At 40.2% G+C, this 12,510-nt stretch overlaps 1 protein-coding gene across 2 annotated transcripts in view; it reads left to right on the top strand.

Annotated features, from left to right (window-relative positions):
- Positions 1–2,077: 2,077 nt before the first annotated feature.
- The window catches only part of LOC131443493 (tyrosine-protein phosphatase non-receptor type 14-like), a 36,435-nt gene continuing 26,002 nt past the window's right edge, over positions 2,078–12,510 (top strand). The window contains exon 1 of one of the 2 annotated variants that reach the window (XM_058613171.1): positions 2,078–2,475. The gene's annotated coding sequence lies outside the window, so the exon portion shown is untranslated. Of the gene's footprint in view, positions 2,476–4,641; positions 4,729–12,510 lie in introns of those variants that run through there. The other variant, XM_058613172.1, reaches the window with a different exon arrangement.

Raw genomic sequence — 12,510 nt, 5'->3', positions numbered from 1 at the left:
CCACAATGCCTTGCTTCAGGTGCTTTTGTGTATTAATTGTCACACTAACTGTTACCATGCAAGTTGCATGGCAACCACAAGAGGCTGCAATTTGGTCACAAATAATAGGAGGCTTGACTTTTCCCCTCCCCTTTTATTTATTCCATCCCTGGTTATCTGTAGTAATAATAATGATAATAACAATAGTAATATACAGTTGAAAGTATTTTTGGATACTGTGTATTATCATCACCATCATCATCAATTTTCACTGTTCCTGATGATTTGAATCAAGGATATTCTTTGATTTGATTTTCTTGGGGATGTGAATTTCACTTCAAGAGATCACGGTGCAAATTAGATATAACTGAACCAGAGATGTAATCATTGTGAGTCTAAAATGTAGAAATAAACAAGGATAATATAGAGTTTTGCTGCATTTTTAATAAATTGTCTAAGATACAGACTACTTTATTGATAGTTTTTTATTCAAATAGCAATTCTCTTAATACAGGATCAAATAATAATGTGGCAATGAGTACTTTAATGACGTATTTTAAATACAATGTTGATCAAATGTCTTGTAAAGCCTCATAAATTAAAATATGTTGATATGTTGTTTGGAATATTGGTCAAAATCACACACAGCTAAAATCTAACATGTTGTAAAAATGTAGGCTATGCAAATAAATTGCCCCCACAAAGCTGTAACTCATCCACAGCCAAAAGGCGAAAAAAGAGGGGACATAAATACGTGAGGGGACCTTCTTTGTTCGACGTTTAGTCACCACTGTGGCCCCTGGAAAACCATTAAAGGAGGAGGACTTCTCCCAGGAGCCCGGCATTCCTCACATTCCTGCAGTGTGATGTCAGAGCAGAGGGGGCGGGGCTTGCGGGGCATCTGGAGCCGCTGCTGCCTTCATGGTCCTCACTGAGGCTGCGACATCTGAGCTCTGCTCTGCTCTGCTGCCCTCCCGAGGATTTCTACTCACATCTCTGCAGTGTTGTAATGTAACAAAGTACAAATACTTCGTTACTGTACTCAAGTACAAAATTCACGTATCTGCACTTTACTTTGTTAGTTATATGTCTAGGAACTTTTGCTTTACTCCACTACATTTCCTCTAAATATCTTTGTTACTCGTTACTGCCAAATAAAATCAGAAGAGTTGGTATTGGTCTGTATTTATATAGCTCTTTTCTCGTCTTTTGCCATTCACCCATTCACATGCTTCAACATGTGTCTTGCTCTAGGACACATACAGACTAGCAGAGCCAGAAACGGAACCCACATCCTTCCAGTGGAAAGACAAGTACATTTTATATCAGAAAATTACTACAGTAGTACAGTAAATGTCATATACTTTAAGACTTTTACTTAAGTAATATTATATAAAATGACTTTCTGGTAAGATACTTGTACTTTTACTCAAGTATCCCTTTTAGGTACTTTATACAAGAATGCATCTCTGTGATTTTACTCAATCCTAAATGTGTATGCATAATTTTTTCCCTTATCATGTTGGTGTTTATTCCACACAGAAATGGCATTCTTTTCTTTCTTTCCCTTTCTCGTTCATGTTTCGTGCCATTTCTGTGTGGATGTGGCCTAACTATACTGCTCATATTGTGATGTATTGCTATAATATTGGTATCATGGACCATGTATCACGTATCGTATCATGAGGTACCCCGTGATTCCCACTCCTAGTACATTGTAATGGTTAGGCTTAATTAAAATTAATTCATATTCTTATCTGTAAAAACACACATAAACTTTTTTTGGTCATGTGTTTGGTCAAGTAACTACTACATGCAAATGTAATTGAAGATTTTCATTGAAATGCAGCAAAACTGACGCATATTATAATGTACAAAGCTGCTCCTGCTTGTACTGTATGACATATACGTATGATGACCTAAATAAACAACTACTTTTTGTACTTTTAATGTTTTATATTGGGGTAAACTTAAATGTGTTGTTGAAATTGTGACCTTGTCTCGTGTTTTCCTAAACTTTGTGTGGACAGTGAACGCATCAGTGGCTCCTCTCCCCCCGGCCCTGAACGCCTCCCTCCATTGGACTAGACTGGGACCTCTACTACAAACATACCAGGAGTCCGAGGAGGAGAGGAGACCATGTCGATGAGACCCACAGTCAAGCAGCACAACTTTTCCTGACTCTTATTTAAAAAAACTTCTACGACTGAAAAACTGTGAAAACTTGTGTTTGCAGCTGCAGGTTCTCCGCCAGTTTAGCACCGACTTTTTGGGGACTTTTTTCTTCTTCTTTTTTTTGTTTGTTTGTTCCGAACGTTGCACTCGTATGTTTCACGGCACTTTGGAGACTACTCGCTTTGCGTGCAGGATAATTCCCCGTCATTTCAAAGACTACGTGAGGAATTTCTACTCGCTGTGATTTTTTTTCCCCACCCCGTCGAGCAAAGAAGTTTCTTCAGCGGTGAGCAGCAAACGGCATGTAGCACAGGAGCAAGGGTGAGTGTTTCACGTACCCAAAAAGAAAAAAAGGAAGACAAAACTTAAACAGAATTCTTTCTTTCTTTAACACAAAACCCTTCACTTATGGAGGATAACCGTATACACGTCTGAATTAGCAACTCTTAAATGTAGGCCAAATGGCTTTGGCCACGTAGGGCAGGCAAAAGATCCCAAATATTTTCATGCAACCCCTCCTTCTCCTTCTCCTCCTTCTCCTCCTCCTCTTCCTCCAGCACATAAACATACATTAAAATACACACAGAGCCACAAAACCCTCCTTTATATACACAATAAACACAATAAAGTATTGGCTAGTGTTTGGTGTGAATTAGTATAACAGTAAAAAGCAGAGAGACACACCTCTTCTAGAGTTTATGAGGAATTCATACAACATTTCTTACACATAATTGGTGGAGGGCCCTAATCCTCTGAAGGGCTTCTATGGAGCCACATGCCAGGTAGAATCTTCAAGATGAGATCCTGCTGTGCTGTCACATCTGGAGGTGACATTTTTACACTGATAAACAGCTGCATGTTATTGCACTTGAGCCCAGAAAACATACTCTACACCAGGGGTCTCAGACTCAAATGACCAGGGGGCCACTGAGTGTCTAGTCTGGTCAGCAAGGGCAAAAAAATGACCAATGCAACTGGGCCATATGAGCTTAAAATTGTATCACAATGTTCCTTCATGGTGTCATAATAACGATATTTGTGAAGACCTTTCACAGAATTTCAATCTGACATTTCAGATCTGAAATGACATAAAACATATTTATCATGCAAAATGGATCAATAAATAATAATAATAATAATAAAAAAAACTTGCGATAACTTAACTGGTGGGCCACAGGTTGGGGACCTCTGCTCTACACAGATAGAAAGACACATGGATACTTTATTCATCATCTTGGGAACTTCCAGTATCCAGTAGCTCATTCCAATAAACAAACATCAACGACAAAAACCACACACCAGCAATAAAAGTTCTAAACAGTTAACGGTTAAGAATTGCATGGTTAAAAGCCAACATGCAATCATTAAGAGCTGAATATAACGTACAAATAAATAAACAAACAAAAATAACTTTTTATCTAGAGCAGAGGTCTCTAACTCGCGGCCTGCGGCCACATGTGGCCCCCCACATAATATCAAGTTATGTCTGAATGTTTTTTTTAATTAATAGACTAATTTTGCATCATAAATACATTTATATAGTGAACTACTTATCATTCCATATCAAAACAAACACTTTTATTTTGAAATGATGTGAGATATCATCATAAATATTATTTTTCTTCTCTTGACCGGCCCCCTTCTGACCAAACTATACACTCAGTGGCCCCCGGGTCATTTGAGTTTGAGACCCTTGATCTAGAGTAACTCGAGAAAGCACTCAAAGGTTGCAAACCTCCGTCAATGCCGCTCAGTTTCCCACAATGTCAATACACGACCCTATCTTCTAAGGTTACCAATCGTTTTCACAATAACCTGGATCCACTAAAATCCCCATTAAAATCAAGTCTGTCCTTTACTTTTTGAGTTATGCTGCTCACAATCAGACAAACATGACCTCTTTAGATTAGATTACATTAAATTACATTTTTATTGATCTCAAACTGGGGGAAATTCTCCTGTTACACAAGCAAAAGTGACAACATAGGAACAGAATAGAATAAAATAAGATTTAAGATGTATTAACAAAAGTGTTATTTTTACATCATATACAACATACACTTTTCACTGGAAAGTGTTCTGTAAAGTAAATGGAAAGACAGGTGACATGACAGGTGAAGAAGGCATTTGCATGACACGGCGTGTTTGTGGATGTGGAGTGTGCCTCCTCCTTAACCCAGCGATGATGGTGATGATGATGACATGATCACTTTGTTATTGAGCTGTTTGGCCTGCCCTCACACCCTTCTTGCACACTGCATACGTGAGTATGTGTACGATGTGTTTGGACTTGCACCTTAGTCTACCGCGGCTACAGTAAAGAAGGGAAAAAAAGAGTTCTATAAAGAAAAATATAGCATAGCTGCAGGAGGCGTAGGCCACACATACACACACACACACACACATCTGGCTGTCTTTATAAGCTCAAAGGCATGTTGTGTAAATTATATGGTGCCAGAGCAAGTGGCTTGGGGAGTACACAGCAGTTTTTAAAGACTGGTGGAGAATTTAAAGCACCAAAAACTCAGGGCAGTGGCCTTCATCCATGTTCTTCATCATCATTTCATGGACCAGGTACGATTCAGTGTGCAGACACACTCTGCAGGCCTCCAGATTTAAAAACAAAAGGGAAGTTGCTGAAGTGCAAAGTCCTGAAGGTCTGTTTTGTTTAAGGTCAGCATGGGTAAGAATATAATAGGTGTTTACGGCATAATGGGAGCCTGCATGTAAAAGGAAAAGTGGCTATTGTTTGTGAAGGCAGTGGTCATTTGAGTCTTAAAGGCCATTTGATTACTATGTGGGGGTGAAACATACCTGTAATTTTGGTCAAGCGTTCATGCTGTAGCGCAGGAAGAGAAGGAGGCAAAAAAAGGCAGCAGCGGTTTTTGTTGTTATTGTAGAAGTTTAAAGCTGCAGTATGCAGGTTCTGTGGGAAAACAGTTGATTGATGATGAGTGAATTGTTGGGTTTCTCTGCTCTTGATGATGTTATCTATGAACAGTGCCCTGAGATAATGTATGTTGTGATTCAGCACTATACAAATAAAATTGAGAGAACTGCTGCTCACTGGATATGTTCTCTCAATATGACCATTATCTTTAATTCCTAGAGTTGGTTTTTGAAAAAATCAGACTAGCCTTAGCACTGACAACCACATGCGGTTTTCAGAATCGTCTTTCTTGTTCTTCTTCTTCCATGTTTTTGCATGCCTAAAATGCATTGAATGGCTGCCATGGGATTTACTGATTAGATATCCATGTTAACAAGCGGTTGAACAGGTGTACACTTAAAACTTTCTGTACACTGTACCTTTAACAGAAGGCCAACAAATGCCAGTGGGGAGGATCATAAGGCTATGACCTTTTTAAAGCTGTGATGGTACAGTTCGGTTTGGTACAGTAAGGTATGGTTTGGAATGGTAAAGCCCTCGGTCAGGCTTGCGTTTCGACTGAGAATAGTCCCATTCATTTGTGGACAGGGTGTGTGCTATGCCGATGGCCGCGTCAGCGAGATATGTAGTGTGACGTTCTACTGGTGCCCCAACAATGGATCATCCAGCAGCATGTTTTTTTTCCTGCTCATCTCATCAAGATATACTATTACTCTGGTACCCCAATGGAAGGGTATTGAAAATTGGAACGGCTGGGACTGGTTATTTTGGGACTATTCCGGGACTAACGGAAACACCAAAAAATATGCACCATACCAAACCATTCCACTCAAATGCATGGCAAAATATAATTTGCAATTATATTATATTATATATTAATTTTGCTTTATGACTTTCTTCCATCCATTGAATTATAGTTTTGCTTCTTATGTTGTTGACAGCACATTGTCAATGCAAATGGCATCTCACTGTAAGCAGTATCTCGTGGGTGGTGAGTGTATTCATGTCAGCAGATCTCAGAGTTGTGTAAGTGCTGGTCTGCGAAGGCTGGCAGACAACAACACAGCCGAGAGCATGCTGTGACCTGTCCAACTCTCCCACACTCCACCTTAGGCATCTTCCAGGTGCTACACATGTGCCGTGTCAATCACGGACGCCCCTCAACTCTTCTTCACCCAGACCCTCTGATTAACACAGAATACAGAGCATGTACCTTTTTACATGATTTGATCGACCTTTGGGTCCACATGAATGCACACACACACGTTTGGGCAGCTAGTCTTTTTTTGGACTCTGCTTTGGCTTCCATTCATCTGGACAGCGAAAACAAAGCAACTTAACTAACCATAACCTAATCACAATTCAGCCCAAGACCAGTTCATTAGAAATGAGGTTCTGCCTCATAAGGACTGAGTTCAGTCTTGTATAAAATACCCAAAGGGATACTTGAGTAAAAGTAAAAAAGTACATGACTTTGGTAGAATTTGAAGACACTTTTTATAATATTACTTAAGTGAAAGTATGTGACATTTACTGTACTCGGGTATCAAAAGTAATTTTCTGATATAAAATGTACTTTTGTGAATGGCAAAACTGTATTATAAAGCAGATTATCAAGACTAGAAAAGCTCTATATAAATACAGACCATTACCAAGTCTTCTTCTTATGATTTTATTTGGTAGTAATGAGTAACAAAGATATTTAGAGGAAATATAGTGGAGTAAAATGAATAGTTCCTGGAAATATAAGTAACAAAGTAAAGTACAGATATGTATTATTTTGTACAAAAATATTTGTACAACATGTTGTGGTCTCCATGAGGACTACTGGTCCTTAAGCGGCAACAAATACAAGTACACACACATACACACACGCTCAGTGTTTCCAGTAAGGAAGTAAAGGGACATCAATGGGAGAACATTTCCATTTGATGTCAAGTTTTAAAAATGTGTGAATTTTCCTTTCCTTGGAGCCATCATGTGTTTTAGATACGGCCGGATGTAAACAGTAGCCAACCCAAAGTGTTGCTGCTTTCATTGGCTCGTAAACCCGGTGCTATTGAAGTCCCGGTTAGTGTTTGTGCTCAAGGCTTCAGCTGTGAGAAAACACTCTTAGTGGCTTTTGGCTTTCTGGTGATGAAGTTGTGTTTGTGACTATGGTTTTGTGAGTGTAGTTCCCAGAAGGGGGGGGGGGGGGGGGGTTGGGTTGGTTTGGTGGGAGAATGGCATGGAAAATGTGAACAGCACCTCGGTTGGGCTGAAACAGACACATAGCCCAATGGTTCCATTCTGTTTATGTTGTTGAGGTGGAAATCTGCCTCTATCAGTCTCACCGTCCATGTTTACTCACCCTTCCCTCTGTCCTCCCCCCATCTCCCCCTTCTCCTCTGACCAACTGTACCAACATGATAACAGCATGAGAACCACCGGTGTCACATCTCTTCTTCCCTCCTTGCTCTGCTCTCCGTACCTCTCCCCTTATCTCACAGCATTTTAGATGTTGGGAATCACCCACGCTTTGTGTGCATTCTGAAAACATATTCTGTCTCTCACACACACACACACACACTTTCACACACCCTGCACCTCCCCCTTTTCCTCTCAGTCATATCTCCAACTCTCCCTGCCTCCATAACATCAATCCCCAGATTCCGCAGGATGAGTTGGCAGAGCTGTGTCACTGTTGTTTTGGAAAACCAGTTTCTGGTCAGTGTTAAGCTGAATCGCTCTTTGATCCTCCCACTCCCCATGTTCTATAGTGATACTATACTACTACCACTATACCAGCCTGAAACACTGGGCATTCCCATCTGTGGCGCATATTTATATGTTTGTCTTTGGGTTTTTTGATATTTACAGTTGACAAAGTCCAAAATATGTGCAGTCAGACTTGTATTGTGAAAAATATTGTTCTGGGAATGTTTTTAAGGCTGAGTAAGTGAAATTTGTACACCACTATGACCTAAGACCCCATAAATCATAGCTGCTTTTTCTGCTGCAAAAAATGATTGAACTCCACTGCACTGAGCACTCAGATGGAATAGTCTGGGCAGCTACAGCTCATAGTATTACAGGAAATTAGACACCCTACTAAATCATCTTAGTAGAGCTGCAACTAACGATTATTTTCATAATCGAGTAATCTGTCGATTATTTTCTCGATTAATTGTTTCAATCGTCCATACAATATCAGAAAACCTTAAAAAATGTTGATCAGTGTTCGTCAAACCTGGAAATGATGATGTTCTCAAATGTCTTGTTTTGACCACAAACCAAAAATAATTAACCTTTAATGATTTCTTTGTTATTCAGAGCAAAGAAATTAAGAAAATACTTCCATTTATGAAGCTTAAACAATCAGAAATCTTGTTTTAATCATGAAAAAAGCTTCAAACTGATTAATCCATTATCAAAATAGTTATCGATTAATTTAGTAATCGATTAATTTTTTCCAGTTTTACATCTATGTCCCTAACCCATGTAAGTATTGTGTAATACAAAATAAAACATATGTTAAATATGATTTTAAAAATATAAGCAGTCATCAGATGTGTGAAGTTGTCAAGCTAAACTCCGCTACTATGGTAATACCCTGTGTTTCCTGATCACATACTTACAACACATGTAAGATGGAGGAGATTGCACTCATGTTCTTGTCCTCTGCCAAGGAGGTCATGTTTTTGGTATCAGTCTGTCTGCCTCTTTGTCTGTTAGCAGGATTACTCCCAAACTACTGAAGTGGTGATTCCCATGAAACTCTGTGACGGGTTAGACCCAAAAATGAAACCATCAAATGTTGGAGCGGATCCATATAACTGCTAGATCATTGTTGTGCTTTTGAAGGTCCTATTCTGTCTTTTATTTAATATTTGCATGAAGGGTCCACCCTTGGCGGAATCCCTCCTATATCGGTGCAAGGTGTGTTCTTGTATTTGTTGCTTTGTGAGGACCACAAAGCAACCCTGCTTTTTCAGGGTTAAGACTTGGTTTTAGAGCTAGGCATTTAGTTGTGCTGGTTAAGGTTAAGGTAAGGGGCTAGGGAATGCATTATGTCTATGAGGGTCCTCACTTTGAATACTGTGCAAACTTGTGTGTGTGTGTGTGTCAAGTTACAGACAAGGCTCCATCGCTGTCTGGATGTCACCACTGTGTGAACACCCTGTGTCTGTCATCGTCACTGTGTTCTCGTATAATAGAGAGAATGTGTGCATGTGTGCTTACTTGTTTGTGTGCATGTTAAGTGTGTGAAAATGTGTGTTTGTGTGTGTATACAACCTTGTGTCGTAGACGGAGCGGGAGGGAGGAAAAAAAAGGAGACTTAGAAAGTGAAAGAGCAGATGCGCTTGTTAGGAGCACGCACTGTCTGGCCGCCTGGCTCCACCATCTGTTGCAGCTGCCCCTGTTTGCGTGTATCAGACAGTATGTATGTGTCTGTGAGTAAATGTATGCGTGTGTGCAGAAGGAGTGTGTGTGTCTGTAAACAGCAGAGATGTATAGTATGGCACATGTTGTGGAGTGAATACGTGTGTTTATTTCTGTAAAATGAAGAAATGCAAAGGCTTTTAATGCATGAAAGTACTCCTATACATACACACACACACACACACACACACTGGTGCAGACAGAAACATGGGCCAGTGTCGGATAACAAAGAGGACTCTGCTGGTGTGTCCTGCTGTCCCCTAGGCATTCCTGGAGAACAAATCCTACTGTGCATATAAAATGTGTGTGTGTGTTTTTTTTTCCAAATATCAAACACTAAAGTTTGTGTTTTATAACCCAGAGAGTAGGACTGATCCTGATCCAGGATTAGCTCCCAGAAGCCGCTCTCACTCAGACAGACTTTGGCTGTATGTGTCCAGAAATGTGTGTGGACTTCAGAGCCATGTTTTCCAAAAACATCTCACTATTTAGCTCCCCCGGTAAGCCAGCGGGGCTCAAGAGGATCAAAGTGCTATGGCAAATTTGGAAATATCAAACCAAATCTGGCCGTGTTGGTGCAGACGGTGGTATGTTCCCAATCCAATCTTGTGTCTCAGCTCTCGGAAAATCCCGCAGGAGACACCAATTCACACCATTAGTCAATTCAAAAATATTGTTAAGTCAAGCCCATGTTTATTTATAGCAGGGTATCTCATCCTGGTCCTAGGGACCCACTGCCCTGCATGTTTTAGACATTTCCCTGCCAACATACCCGATTCAAGATGTGTTGGAGCTGGGAAACATGAAAAGATGAAAGAATAGAATAAAGTCCTACCAACCCATTTAAAATCTTCAAAACAAGCATTCATCACTTACAAAATAAAACTGACAAACCAGCTTGTAAACCACTTGATAAACATGATAATTAGCTATTTTCTCATTTGTATTGTAAATGGTAATTACACTTGTGGCTGTTATGTTAATAAAAACAAATCATAAATTCTTAAGTGATTAATGTAGAGCTGAAACGGCCACTATTGTTGTAGTTATTTTTTAATAACTGGCCAATTGTTGTTAATTACAGTGCTATGCGTGTATTGCTTCTCAAACCTCAACATATGCTGGGGTTCACAGTTTCTTATTTTTGTGTTTTTTAGTATTTGTTGGGAAAAAGCAGCGATTTTAAGGACATCACCTTTTTGAGATTTTGTTGCCTATCAGAGACTCATTTGTTATTGTTCTATTTATACATACATATCCTGTAATACAACTTTAGATGCACTTGTCATGTTTGGTCCAGTCTTGGTTTAGGTTTGCAGGCTGGACTGTACAAACATTGCGCTGAAGAAAACGACGTTAAGTACTGTGAAGCACTTAACCCGTTTGTTTTGCTACAGCATTCATGTGTAACAGGAGGAGGAGGAAGGGGACTGTGGGGTCGGGCGGGGTGGGGGGACAGGGGGTGGTGTGTTGGTATTTCAGACAGACAAGTAACAGAGATTAGATTGATTGAGTTACACACGCTACATTTGCGTCCTCAGCTCTCGGCGGCCTAATGGTCTTAGCAGTAGGCGACAAAGTGCTGTTTTGTTCCTGCCTTTGTGTGAATGTGAATGGAGCAAAGTGACAGACGGGCTGCACACAGTCAGCAGCCAGATCAGCAACTGCACTCCTGAGCATCTGCATGAGAGCCATGATATTTTTTTATTGATTGAGGTATATAAAGTTTAGCATTTCATGTGTTTTCTTTGGTGGGCGATCTGCAGATGTGTTTGTGTTTTTGTTGCTACCTGGAGAGTTGTGGTGTTTGGTTTGATTGTTATTTCCACATGGCCCCTACGACATCAAAACACACCCACGTGAATAAGAAAAAATAAAAACAGAAATTCCTGCATCCTGAGGCAAAAGCCTGTCCGTCAACAGTGTTTCAACTGATATTACTTCGATTATGTGTCAGCTGTGGGTGTGAGCAGATTAATGTATAAATTATATTATAAATATGTAAAATGTGCTGTTTTTTTCCAATGCACGTCAAAGATGAAAAGGTAAAGAAATCATGTCATCACATAATGCATCTACAAACATAGCGGTATACATGGGTCAGTTTGTTGTTAGCACGGGGGGGCGGGATCAACAAAATCCACAAAATCCTCTCTATTTTGTTTTTTCTTCTTCACCTTTTTGCCCCTCACCACACCAATTTGGGGGAATGAAAAAAAAACAAAACACAACAAAAGCTTGGAATGGTTTCATATATATTTAGCCAACGCTGCCTAAACTGAAAGAGAAAAACAACCCTCATCCCGCAGTTTTCCCTCTCGTTTTCTCCGCGCCACAAAATTACAACGTGCAAATTCATAAACGTATATGCTGTTTTTACACTCTGGAAATAAACACGACGGTCAGGGAGAGAATGTTGCTGCAGTGCTGTAGTGGCATTACAACTGCTTTTTTTTTTTTTTTTTTCTTGGATCGAGGAGTGGGTTTGTTCCCAAGCTATTGTCTGTCTGTCTGTCTGGTTTTACTCAACCACACACTCCCAAACCATGCCGCTGATTACTAGTTTAGAGTTGCACTAACTGCTGTCTGGTCCTTTGGCTAACCTCTGTAGAACCTGGTGGGTGTGTGTAAGATCTTGTGTGTGTGTTGGTGTGTATTTGTGGTGCGCCCTGTTCATGCATGTCTATGTTTGTACACTACACAGTGAAAGTATGCGTCTGTATTTGTGTCCTTGTGTGTTTATCTGTGTCCGTGGACTTTCTGACAGTGCCCCTGTCGGCCTGTGAGTTTTGGGAACATATCTTTTGGAAGGGGTTTTACCGTCAGTCTGTGATGTCACTTCCCGTAAGTCAGAAGGGGGAGGGGTCAGTGGGACTGTGGTTTGGGTTAGGTGAGTGCTGGGTCAAGATTACCATGTATTGCGATGCAAAGCGGACTTGTTATTACTGTTGTCTAATTATTCACTTTTCTGCTGTTCACGCTCCACTTGAGTGCATTGGCATGGGTGCCCGTTAAAACAACACACAAATAAGATAATGGCACAT

This window comes from Solea solea, chromosome 17 (assembly GCF_958295425.1).
Source record: "Solea solea chromosome 17, fSolSol10.1, whole genome shotgun sequence".
Lineage (NCBI taxonomy): Eukaryota > Metazoa > Chordata > Actinopteri > Pleuronectiformes > Soleidae > Solea > Solea solea.
The sequence above is the reverse complement of the archived record's forward strand: the minus strand, read 5'-3'. Positions and strand labels throughout refer to the sequence as shown.